General features: G+C 42.4%; 1 long non-coding RNA gene across 1 annotated transcript; it reads left to right on the top strand.

Annotated features, from left to right (window-relative positions):
* Positions 1–849: 849 nt before the first annotated feature.
* LOC115028452 (uncharacterized) lies at positions 850–9,910 on the top strand. The gene is made up of 3 exons (XR_003834564.1): positions 850–922; positions 6,174–6,434; positions 8,304–9,910. It is a non-coding gene; the product is annotated as an uncharacterized LOC115028452 (long non-coding RNA).
* Positions 9,911–12,625: the final 2,715 nt, after the last annotated feature.

Here is a 12,625-nt window from a genome sequence, read left to right as displayed (position 1 = left end):
ATTTTACCGACTGAGATGAGCTTTAAAATGCTTAATTTCTGTCTGCAGTAAAAGCAAAGCATAGCAGGACTGCAGGTAAGTGTTCTCAGAGCAATGTTTGTGAGGCTTATTTTGATTTCTGATAACTTAATTATAATAATTGGTCATTAAATTATTGAATGTTCTAATGATAATGGCAGGAAATACTTCCACCCACAGCATTTTCGAGAAACTCATAATCATGTGCAATCATCTCAGGGAGCGTTTTGTGCATGATGCAAACATGTGAGAATGTAAAGGAGCTTTGTGTACCGCCACAGCTGTGAGAAAGGTCACACACACACACACGCACACACAGTTTGATTCTTTGAGGATGAGTACGTGAGGAGAAAAGATTCCCACACGCTCCCACTTCACATGAGTAGAACGCTGATCTCAGAACAGAAGGATCAGGACTGTATCTATTAATGTGACCTCTGACCTGCCAGGTAAACCCGGGGGAAGAGCAGCTGTATGTAACTCCTATATGGTCGTAGAAAAACCTTCACTCTTTGGAAATAGTAGTTTGATTAAATATTCTTAATTGAACCACTTCATTTGATCTGTTGCAGGAGTTTACTTTGACTGAAAGCTAAAAACCACTGACACAAGATTGTTTTCAGATGTTGCAAGAGCATAATGCGGAACACGCGCACACGTCACGTACTTTCAAGTTACTGTTCATTCCGTTTAGTTGTCATGACAGCTAATTTCACATTTAACCTCCTGTCACAGTGCAACTGTCTGTGTCAGACGTGACTCGTGTCCAGTCAGATCCTGCTGACCCCCGGGGACAGGCCCGGACTTTCCACACATTGAAATGTTTTGCGAAATGCATTGTAATGTGAGGAAGGTCTAACGGTGTAGTTACTTAGTAGAGGCCTGCTGTTTGTTCATGGAAAATGTGAGTATCTAAGTGTATTTGTACAAATGTGTGTGCAGATGACTAAACTCTGATATAGCCCAACCAACACCTGTTCACTATGTACACACACACATGTCTGTGTGTCTGATGTATTTTGAGCTTGTAGCTGACAGGTTTCGAGTGTTGCAACATCTGTATCCTGTACCTTATTATATAATTTAAAATGTTGAGGTTTGTCAGCGTGCCATGAAATGACACCTGTTACTGTGTGTGACAGTGTGTACTTGTGTGTATTTGTTTTTTAAAATCTATTTTCATGATTTACTGCCATAGAAATCGAGCCAATGGTGAAATTAGTACGACCATATATAGCGATATGGTATTTCTCAGCAGATCTTTGGACAAAATACATCCATCTTTTTTTTTTTCAACCAACTTGTAGGCTGTGTATTGACATAACCAGGTCCCCTAGTGTATCACTGTGTCATGACAGCAAAATAGACGGTGTCAGCTTGTAGTATGTCACTAATATATACTTTAACATGTTTTATATTTGTATTTTAACATTACACCCTGATAAATGGTGACTAAATAGTCTCATACCTTCAGGAATCTAAATAAGTTGAACATGTGTCCTGTTAATGATAGGGAATATGAAAATACTGTCATTATCCATCCAAGTTTTTGTCATTTCTTAAGAATACAGTGAAACGTACTGTGTTGCAGCGTACACTGTAGGAGTCTAAGGAAATGCAGCTCAACCTGAACCTCTCATTTCTTCATCTGCTCCACTTAACATTTGTTTCTGGTCTTTTCTGGCTTCAGGATATTGAGCACAATATTGAAAACCTTTATTGCGCTTGTGCGAAGACAAAATGTCATTATTTGTGTCGTAAAGTTCAATGTTATTTCAGTACTTTGAGTCAATACTTTGCAGCTCAGCGAGATGAGATGTGAGAAGTTGGGAGACCGGTTTAGAGCATTTAAGAAGAAGAGCATTTTTTTTCTTTCACAGCTAATGGTGGAGTAACGCTACCAATCAATTCTGATAGCAAAGCAAGGCACTCCCTGGAATGAAAAGGACAAATAAGCAGAGCGGAGGAGAGAAAGTATTTTGTGTGTGTGGGTGTGTGTGTGTGTGTGTGTGTAAGGGAAGCTTAAGTGACCTCACCCAAAGGTAACTAGAGTTCTATCCTGTATGACACACACACACACACACATTCCTCCTCATTCTTTCTCAGCAATCAGCGCGCTTCCCACTCCATAATCAACACTTAATGATAGCTTTAAAGTGTGTTTTTATGCCGCAGATATTGTGCGACTGATCCCATAATTCTGAAGCTTCTCCACTCTCTCCCTGCTATCTGTGTGTATTTATGAAGCCATTACTTGTAATCACAGATCACCTATAATTGCTGACCGTTCCGCGTTCGTCACCTCAAGTTCTTCCGCCACTGCATTTTTCTTTCTCCAAGACGAAGCCAAGGGTGATTATCTGTCATTACAGCCCAATTCCAAAGAAGAAGAAATATGCATCAGGGTAGATACAGCAGCAGAGAGGCGGGATGATGAAGAAGCCAGAGGCTCGGTTAGTCATTGAGGTCATGGAAACTTGCTTTGTTGTTTATCGAGCAAAATGGAGGAGGAGGAGACTAAATGGCTGTCTTTATCCTCGTCTCACTTTCCAAGAAAAGTCTGCCAGGTAACGGAGGAGCTGTGGGCCAATCAGAATGCTGGGCTTTAGGTGTCAGGTAAAAAAAATCAAAAAGTCAGGAGATCAATAAGTAGGCAGATGCATGAAAGTGCTTCTCTGTCTAAATGTGTCCAGTCAGAACTCCCAACAGATGCATCACCGACTCTTAAATGGTGTCAGTGCAGATGTGACTGAACAGGTGGGCCTCGCCTGCTAAAAGAGGATTAAGAAGCAAGATTTGTGTGTGTGCCTAAACGTGTGTGTCTCAGTGGCAATGCGACCTTGTCCTGAGCTTTAGCCACGGCAGGAAAACAGATCCTTTGAAAAGAATTGGAGGAAGTACACAATACACTCCCCACAGACACACACACACACACAGCTGTGGTGTGAGAGGATTATAAAGTACATCTCCATACATATACACAGGCTGAACACAAGCCACTCACAATGCTCTGTATGCTTGTGACAACTTGAATCATCTCGCCTGTCAGTCACAAACTGAACATACACAAACGCAAATACATATTAATGTGAAAACTGCAGTTCTGGCCGTCCAAAGTAGGGCAACGCAGTGGCCATCACTCTGGGGCGTCACACAGCAGGAGAGCTTTTATTTACGTGTCGCACAATTACCGGCAAAGAAAAAGTAATCCACTTCCTGTGAGGGACCAGCTCCCCAGACACACTGAAGGGTCATTATGAATGGAAGTAACGCCACCTGCAGCCACTGCAGGCTGAAATAACCTCCCAGTCACCTCGGCGAGGGATGGTTGCATCACCCCGGTCATTGGGAACATTACTGGCTATATTTACCGTCACTAATGGACGAGATATTAGAAGTTCTGTTCCGTGGAAAACTGGCCAATTTGTGATGTATTTATGGTGTTTAGAGGTGAAGCACGGATGGTTATTTTCATCCAGTGTAGGAGACCGAATTGTGTATAATTGCATATGTCGCTGAGTTTAATTATCACGATGATTCTGTCCATTGTTAAATATTTAGATATTGTTTTATATTTTCACTTTTGGCAGTCCGTCCATTACTTTGGTCCAGACTGAAATGTCTAAACAACTATTGGATTGATTGCCATGAAATTTGGTTCAGGCATTCATGTTCCCCTCAGGATGAATAGTTATCACTTCAGTGATCCTCTGACTTTTCCTCTAGCGCCATCATCAGGGCAAAATTTGATTAAATTTGTCCAAAACCTGCAAAGCTAATTCCCATCAGCCTCTGCTGTGCTTTGTGTTTAGTGCTTATCAGCAAGTGCTAAACTAAGAAGGTGACCACGGTACACGTTATACTTACTAAAGATCAGCATGTTAGCATTGTCATTGTTAGCATGGTAATGTTAGCAGCTCAAAGCACGACTGGCTCATAGACTCTTAGCCATTCTACGTTCATGATTACAGCGTAATACAGTATAATGTATTGTGCTGGATGAATGTGAGAACACAGATGTAGTGTATGAACAGTGTAATAACACCCGTTTCCTTTATTACATCTAAGCATCTGGAACGAGAGGGAGATGAAGAGAAGCAGATGCAACGTGATACTCTTTAACCTTCCTCACTCATAACTCATTTGAGCCGATTTAATTGTGGCGGCACCAAAGACTTGAATGTTGTTGATGAGATATGCGAGCATGTTAATGCACGAGGTGTTTTTTTTTCAAGTTTGGCTTCAGACACAAGCTTTTCAGTCTGTCAAAGAGAGAAGTTAACAAAGAGCAACAACAACTAAAGAGAAAGAGAAGACATAGTGTGAGGGAGGATACCAACACCTGCGTTTCTGAGTCTTTGGAAAGTACCCCATCGTACACACACACACACACTCAAACACACGCACACACTCCTGTGAAGAAAGTGTTATGTTCTTTCACTTTCATCACCATAGATACCCAGTAGCAGTTCTCCAAAGGGCCCTCGCTACCCACAAAGTAGCCAAATCCCTTCCATTCTGCATAACCGCCGGCAACAATACATACACTTGTTTGGCCGATTCGTTTTGTAGGTCTCCTTTGTGTATTAGGATGAAGAGAGAGGGGAGGGGTGAGGCAGGCTACGAGGGGGTCTGGGGTGTTTTCTATGCTGGTTTTGGACACCTTCTCGGGGCATCGTGGGCAAAGACGGAGGGGCACATCTGAAGCTCAGTCAGAAAGAGGCCTAAAGCGACAGCCAATGTGTGTGTGTGTGTGTGTGTGTGTCTGGACATATCTCTCTGGTGTCTGCACCTGTTTGTTTGGGTTGATAATCAGAGCCAGTTTTTTTTATTTTGCTCCTTTCTTTTCTTTGTCTTTAAAAAAAAAAACTCCAATCCCATGCCTATCTCTCTCTTTGGCCTGACCTATAACCCCGCTATCCTTCACTACCCCACTGGCTCATTGTCCTAGACACCGAAAACTGAATAACACACACACACACACAGCCTTGCAGCTTGCTCCATTGTCCAAGTCCTAATGCCGCATTGGACTCATGCCCATGTCAACAAGCTCCCTGTCCGTCTGTCTATCCGTCTTTCTCTCTCTTTTGCATTTATTCATGTCACTGTGACCACTCTTTTCACTTTATTATGCCGCTCTCCATCTCTCCTCCTGCTCAGTCTTTATGCCCGACTCTTCTCCCACTCCTCTCTACGTTCACGCTGTTGCGTTCTCTAAGCCGGGCTGAGCAATTAGTTAATGTACCCTCCACCCTAGGGGTGATTCTGGCACGGCCGACGACCGAGTGCTGGTCTGCGTCTGCGAGTGTGTGTGGCTTTGGCACTGCCACTGAGTGGGGTTGCTGGGCTTACGGCGGACCATCCAGAGTGTTTTTGGCAGTGGCATTGTTTTGGACAGCCCTCACCTCTTCTCTCTGCACATCCACTCAACCATAGTAGCCAGCCCTCTGTCTGGGGCTCCAGTAAACAGCCTTTTAATTACCATGGGGAAAGACCCAAACATCTAAGAGATCAATTTACTCCAGTGATACACACATTCTGACCTATACTATACTGTGTGTGTGGTTTTTTTACGCATTGTGAAACATTGTTGCCCAGTGTAAATGGATATTTATTTATTTCTGGCTTCCAATGGTTATGTTGTTGTGTTGAGCACATTCATAACTGCAGCTCTGAAGACCAGAGTGTTGTTGAAGCATTTTCTAATTCAGGGATTAAAACTGACTTGAGGGCCATTTCAACAGGAAGTATAAATTGTGGGACAATAACATGCAAAGGCAGGTTGTAGATGTCCTGACTAATCACACTGTAGTCTGAACGTAAACTCTTTAACTTAATATACCTCAAGCGGCTTTGCAAAACGTGTATGTACCCTATATTTCATTTCATTTCTTGATGTTTCCGTAGCTCTTTTACCTTGTAGGTATTAGATGCATATTATTATTTTCATTATCACATGTCTCTCCATCCTGAAAGAGGGATCTCTGCCTGAGGTTTTTCCCTTTGTTCGTGGTTAAAGTATTTCCTTATCTATCTATAGAGGGTGTCACATGCTGTGCATAGTGTAAAGCCTTCTGGGACAAACTTGTGATTTTGAGTTTTGTGTTGCTTTCCACATTACAGCCTTCTGAAAAATATTTTTTTTCCAATTCCAGTTGAGGCGACTCTACATGGCGCATTTTGATCTCAGCCCCGCTTTGGTGCCTTTCAAGCCATGCTTGGCCCTTTGAGGGTGTAAAAGGGCAGGCAGGCGCGTCACTGGACACCTCTATACTTTTCTAAAGGCCTTGAAGGACGCCCAGCATGTATATCCACTCGGCCCAAACAACAAAGGGAAAGGCTGCGTCACAAAGGGACACCAGCATGGACGTGATGGAGCTCGGCGTACCGCGGGGGGCAAGTGGATATGCGTGCGAGTGAGTCTCTGTTTGTGTGCACATGATTGATTGTCAGCTGAATCCCTTCAACAGGCATTAGACCAATAAGAGCATCTTGGAGTTAAGGGATGTAACCAATTCAATAAATCTCCAGCTTAGTGTAATAGGTGCAATAACAAAGTTCTGTCCTTGGCCCTTCTGTTCTCTACATGGACGCTGGCTTTAACCCCCATTGTTTTTGTTTTTTGCATTGAAGGCATTAGGCCATGGCTGTGCACAATACATGTAGACAGTTAATGGCCAATGGCTAGGTCAAGTAGGGGGAAATAGCACTTGTGTGTGTGTGTGTGTGTGTGTGTTCTGTGTGTGTGTGTGCACATAACGATTTGCGTGTGAGCATTTGTCTGAAATGTAATGCAATCGGGCATAGCCAGAAGGACAAAAGACGAGACAGCAGCTCGACCTATTCACCTCCCCACCCCCATGCTCAAACACACACAGACACACACACACACACACACACACAGATACACACACACACACCAAAATGTTTACTTGCCTTCCTAATTGTTCCATTTCATAAAAAAAGAGCAATCTGGATGTTCATGCCCTGAAAAGAGCGATGTTTATTCCAAGCCCCTTTCTGTGTAATTATATTTGTGCAGACAGACAATCGGATGATTCTGATAGGACGGAGTTATATTTATATATTTCTGCTGTTATTCTCCTGCCCCATAGAGAGTTGACCCACTTCCACTGCTCAGTTTGTACGTCTGTCTAAGCACACTTGGATGTCAGCTCAACATAGATTTTTCACATTGTGTTTGTGTGTTGTATATTGTCGAGACGCATAAATCCAGACAGTCAGTGTCTTCCTTGTGAGTGGGATTCACTTTCTCACCTTTTTCTACACCTGTGCAGGTGGTTTGCAAAAAGTACAAATCTGTAGAATCTCCAAATCCATCAATATAAAACAAGAAAAGACTCAAAATGTAAAGTTATTATAACCTTCAATGCTAAACTTATTATTTAAACCACATGCACTATGCTACTATGAACTATAATCTGACCCAAACATAAGAACATTTGTATAAACACTCATCTGTACTGTAATAAAACCCAATATTAGCTCATCATGTACCTGGTATGTATGTATGTATGTATGTATGTATGTATATGTATTTGTGTGTATGCATAAGCATGTCTATGTATGTATGCATGGCTGTAACAGGACTTCTATCTTGTTTGGCAGCAGTTTGCAGTCTGTCCTAACCAATATAAATGAATATACAGCTCAGTGCACAGCTGAGGGGAACACATTCAATTCCAAGAAGTTTCCACGTGTTTCTAAGGAAAATATAATTCTGACTACTGCAAAAACCTGCCAGCACATCAGCCTCCTGCCAAATTGTCGCTATTTTGATACATGGCATTGTGATCATGTTGTTTTTCTCTCTAGTGCTTATTGTCATGGGTGCTGCAGCGCTGCTCTTCTTATTTTCTTTTCCTGTGGCATATAATTACCCATAAATATGGTTTCGACTTGGTCTGCAAATATACTTTAGTTTCGTTCCGCTTCATTGCATGCAGTAGCTGAAAGATTATTACTAATGTATAAATACTCTTAATGAAGTAATGTGTTTTCTAAAAAAGCCATCAGATAAATACATAAAGTAAAAGTGAGTAAGGGCACTGCAGATCTTTCCATCACTGAGTGCATTGACCCAGGTGCAGCAAAGAAATGGTGACTTCAAAATCACATATTTTATTATCTCCATGAGCCCACATTGTATTAGAAACACTGAGCTAAATCACCATATTCTAGTCTATTCGTATGACCCTGGCTGCCTTGCATGAATACATGCATTTCTTTGTGTGTGTTTCTGTGTGTTGGGTTTTCCTCCGTAGCTACGTGCTGATGTGGCATCTGCTGTGGTCCGGGAGGTGACAGAGAGGTAGCAGCAACCTGAGCCAGGCTGAGATGGCAGTCACTTTGTCCATATGCCCGCTCCGAGGACACACACTCTCCTGGCAGGACAAACTCCCACATGCTGGACGCTTCGTTACCTCACTCACACACAAGCACACACACACACACACACACACACACACACACACACACATATAAGACTGCAGTCAAACACTCATAAGCAAACACTCAAGCTTCACCATGTGTGTGTGTAGTGCCACATCATCTGTGCTGGAGTGTGAAGGGAACGAAAGGGTAGCGGAGGTAGCGGTGTGTGCGCTGCCAAATCACCACATAATAGACTGTTCCGGGACCATCCAACCTGCCGACCATATGGGCTCAACACATCAGTGGAGCGAAGGAGCCACCACACTCATACAAGAACATATAAGTACCTATATATACACATGTGTAAAGATAGGGTTTTCTTTAGTTAAATACACTTTCATGTAACACCTAGCACTGAGACTGAAAATAGTCCCAAACTAAATACTACAGTACCAAGCAGTTTTGAGAAATGATTTACCTTTCTTTGACATAAATATGGAAAAACAAGGACAAAGCGCTAGTCACACCACAAAGTGACATTCACTCGGTCACACAAATTAGGTTGGGCCAAGAAGCTTAATGAGGTACTGACCACTAGCAGGGCTAGTCGGTGAACTGCTGTAGCTGCCGAGCTAGCCGTTAGCTTGCTAGTGCTAGTCAGTCACAAGATTCTCCCACTCTCTTTACTGTTTTGTTACTTTCCACTGACATTTTGTTCCCCATTGCAGAACATTTCGTTCAATAAATAAAGCTCTCAGAGCTGGTGGGCTTTTTGTCGTTAACTAGCTTGTTAGCATGTTAGCTTAGCTCAATCGCTTGCTGGATAATGAGGGTAGGGTAATAGTAGTTCTTATTTATTTTATTTATAAAATAAACACAAATTGCAAGTAACATTACGGGTCTTTTAGCAGACGCTCTTATCCAGAGCGACTTGCAGAGAACTAACTACAGTTACAGTCCCCCTGGAGCAACTCAGGGGTTAAGTGCCTTGCTCAGGGGCAAGCCCTGGTATTGAACTCACAACCATCTGGTGTTCTGTTTGCAAGGCGCACTAGGCCAAGTTGTAATTATAATTCTCTACATATTGTCCACAGCCTGTAAATAGGACTTTGTGTTTCAAAAAGCTGCCAACTTCCTAAACTTTGCTTAATGACTTACAATAAATACTCAAGTGTTGCAGTTCTTTACGCCAGCTGAACAATTTCTTCATGAATGTTGTTTTCTAAATACACATTACGGTGGAAACAGGTGTTCCCATCGTTGTCCTTTCATCGCTGACAGCCTTTGTTCTGCGGGTGGTATCATCTGTGGAGGGAGAGTTGCATCTCCCGGTAATGTATTTCATCAGCTACAGCTGTATCAGACGCTCTCCATTGGTGTGGAAATGAGGGTCGTCAAGTTGCCACGTAGCTCCTTCATCCACATTAGAGAGACAGAGAGGATGGGGGCTGCTCATTTATTCTGGCTCAGGTGTGAGTCTGTGTGTGCGTGTATTTGTTGGTGTGTGTACCAGAGAGCATAATGCATGAAGTTCCCCCCCCCCCCCCCTCCAAGTCCCACTATGAGGATGGATGGCTCCATTATGGAAGGTTTTAACCCCTGACTGAGAGATTGAACCATCACAGAGCAAAATTGCCAGAGAGATATAAGAAAATACGTCATTGGTGCAGAGATGGTGAGGTGGAGTAATATATTTAATCAAAACTTCCACTAGTTATACTAAAACACTGACAACTCTGTGTTTTTTTCGCCACACTATGGACGGCCATATCAGTCGGTCCATCGCCTTGATCCAGACTGTACAAAAACCTTGTGCCAATCCATCCAATAATTGTTGAGACGTTTCAAACATTCATGGTTCCCAAAAACTGTGAGACAACTGTATTTACATGTCGGGTTAAAACACAACATGTTCACTTAACTTTGCTGTTTTTCTGACAGAAATAGTAATCATGTATAAATAAAGTTTTCTGCCACCACGCTTCCTCCATTTGAGATCTGGCAAGTGGCTGCAAACACAACTACTCCAGCTGCATCCTTCAGCTTCTTTCTGGAAATCTATAAGCTTTTAAGATCAAATCTGAGATTAAATGATTATGATTTATTTGTAGTGTGCCGTATGTTTTTTTTTTTTGTTTTTTTTAGAGGAGGATCTCCTAATCCTTAAACCTGATTGGTTTAACATAAGATGTTTTGGAGAGGATCATGTTCCCAACAGCTCCTCCTTTGTCTTCAAATCCCTCATCTTGTAGGCAAACTGGCCCAAACAGCTCAGTGCTTTTCTTTGAAGAGCACAAGATTCAGGCTTTTTTTTTCAGCATTTCTCATTCTCTGCTTATGGCACAGAGCTTTCTAGCAGTAATATTTGCGCATGTCAAATGAGATAGACTGCTTGAGCACTATTTGTATGCTGATGCCTTTGACGTTCAACCCTATTTCTCAGCTTGAATTCCTCTGGCTGATGGAAAGTGCTGAGGTTCACAAATAGAAACAAAAGATGGAATTTAAATGTCCTCTATACATAATCATAAAGCAGATTCAAGTGTGCGTACTCCTCGCTGGTTGGATGTAGTTTGTTCTTTTCACGCTCTGACAATGCTCCGGCAAGCAAGCAAAACGAAAATCCTTCAAGCGAAGCAACAAATAAAGGAAGGAAGTAGAAAGGCAGATGATGGAATATCATGAATACTCAGTGATTCGGAGTCGCCTTCCAAAAATGGATGTCGCTGAGGGTGGCAACTTTGATTTTGGGCTTTCCTGTTGATGCATGTTATTGATATTCATATGTTTTGAGGGGGATAGGGTTTTTCTTTTGTGTTCATGAGCAGCTGTGTACACTGTGACCTCGTCTATCTGCTGGCGTGCCTGTGTCCACATCATATAGCCCTCACCACCTATAGAGATATAAATCTTTCATAAGCACCTCACCTCGGCACATATAGCACATCCCACCACACGCCGCACACATGGACCGTAACATTTAATCTTAATGGCGTGTGTGATTGATGATGAGAGCATCCTTTAATTATTCTGTCCTCCTGTAATTACTCCATCTCAGTGGTTACAGTTATCTCTCTCATAAATCTCTAAGCATGTTGTGCTTAATGTAAAGAGACAGTGGAATAGAGGGATAAGCTTCAGTATAGTGAACTAATTTAGCAGAAACACAGTCAAACATGTCGTGTGTTAAAATGTTCATATCAAAGGCTACACACAATCCCCTTCTACCAACAAGCAACATAGAAAAATACTGGAAGCTGCTGTTTCCAGGGTCATAAATGAACTTCAGCTTTTAAGCCAACGTAAGTGACGTTAAATTCTTAAAGTGCTCAGGGAAAAAAAAGAACATTTCCAAATCCGCAATTCTACGATCTTGGAGTGTAATCTCATCACAAATAAATATCCAAAAGAAGCAGGCAGGGTGGCCTTGTGACAGAAGCAGGTGAGCTGCCTTAGGCAAAAAGCTGGTTTTCAAGGTATAAAAGCTGAGTGAAACAAAAAGAGGGGAGTCCCACCCTCTCAGGTGGGCTTTTTCATGTGCTAATATAGCGGCATTAAAGCCTCCGCAGGGGATTCTGGTATCAGATGCATTTACAGTTGAAAAACAAGACACCTTACACATGCTCTCTGCCATCTCCTGATGGAAATCTGGCTCTTCAGATGTTAAATGCTCTGCTATGTTAACGTTTACCAGCTATAGTTGCTGGCTGTGTCTGGTGGGAGACAGGGAACATACAGTGGTTTCATCAGAGCGCTTCTTCAGAAAAAGGAGCTGAGAGCTGTGAAACTCAATCAAAACGGTTACAAAATGGTACCTCCTTCACAGTACGCAGTCATTTTATCCATAGTTAATGTAAAAAGGTTGATAAGAGCAGCTTAAAGGACTTTAAACTGGACAATTTGAGCATTCAGTGAGCTGCTGCAAGCCAGTTCAGCTTGTATTCCTACTGTCTCTCTGCATAATGCTTAGCTGTTATTTACAGTTTGAAGCAACTGCTCCTGCGTTCAGCATTATGTAATGGCTCTAGTGGAGGCTGCCATTTGATAGACTTATGTAAGCAGCTCTCCTGCCGTTCTCTGGGTGACTCATTCATGCTCAAACCTGCACTTTGTGGGTGGCTGCTTGTTATTTACTGTGTTATTATGTCATGAATGCACCAACGACTTCAGATGACGGACACAAGAACGTACAATCCCTTAACCGTCGTCTGCA

The sequence above is a fragment of the Cottoperca gobio genome, chromosome 23, assembly GCF_900634415.1.
Source record: "Cottoperca gobio chromosome 23, fCotGob3.1, whole genome shotgun sequence".
NCBI classification, from domain to species: Eukaryota; Metazoa; Chordata; class Actinopteri; order Perciformes; family Bovichtidae; genus Cottoperca; species Cottoperca gobio.
Note: the sequence above shows the minus strand (reverse complement) of the source record. Positions and strands in the feature narration are given on the sequence as shown.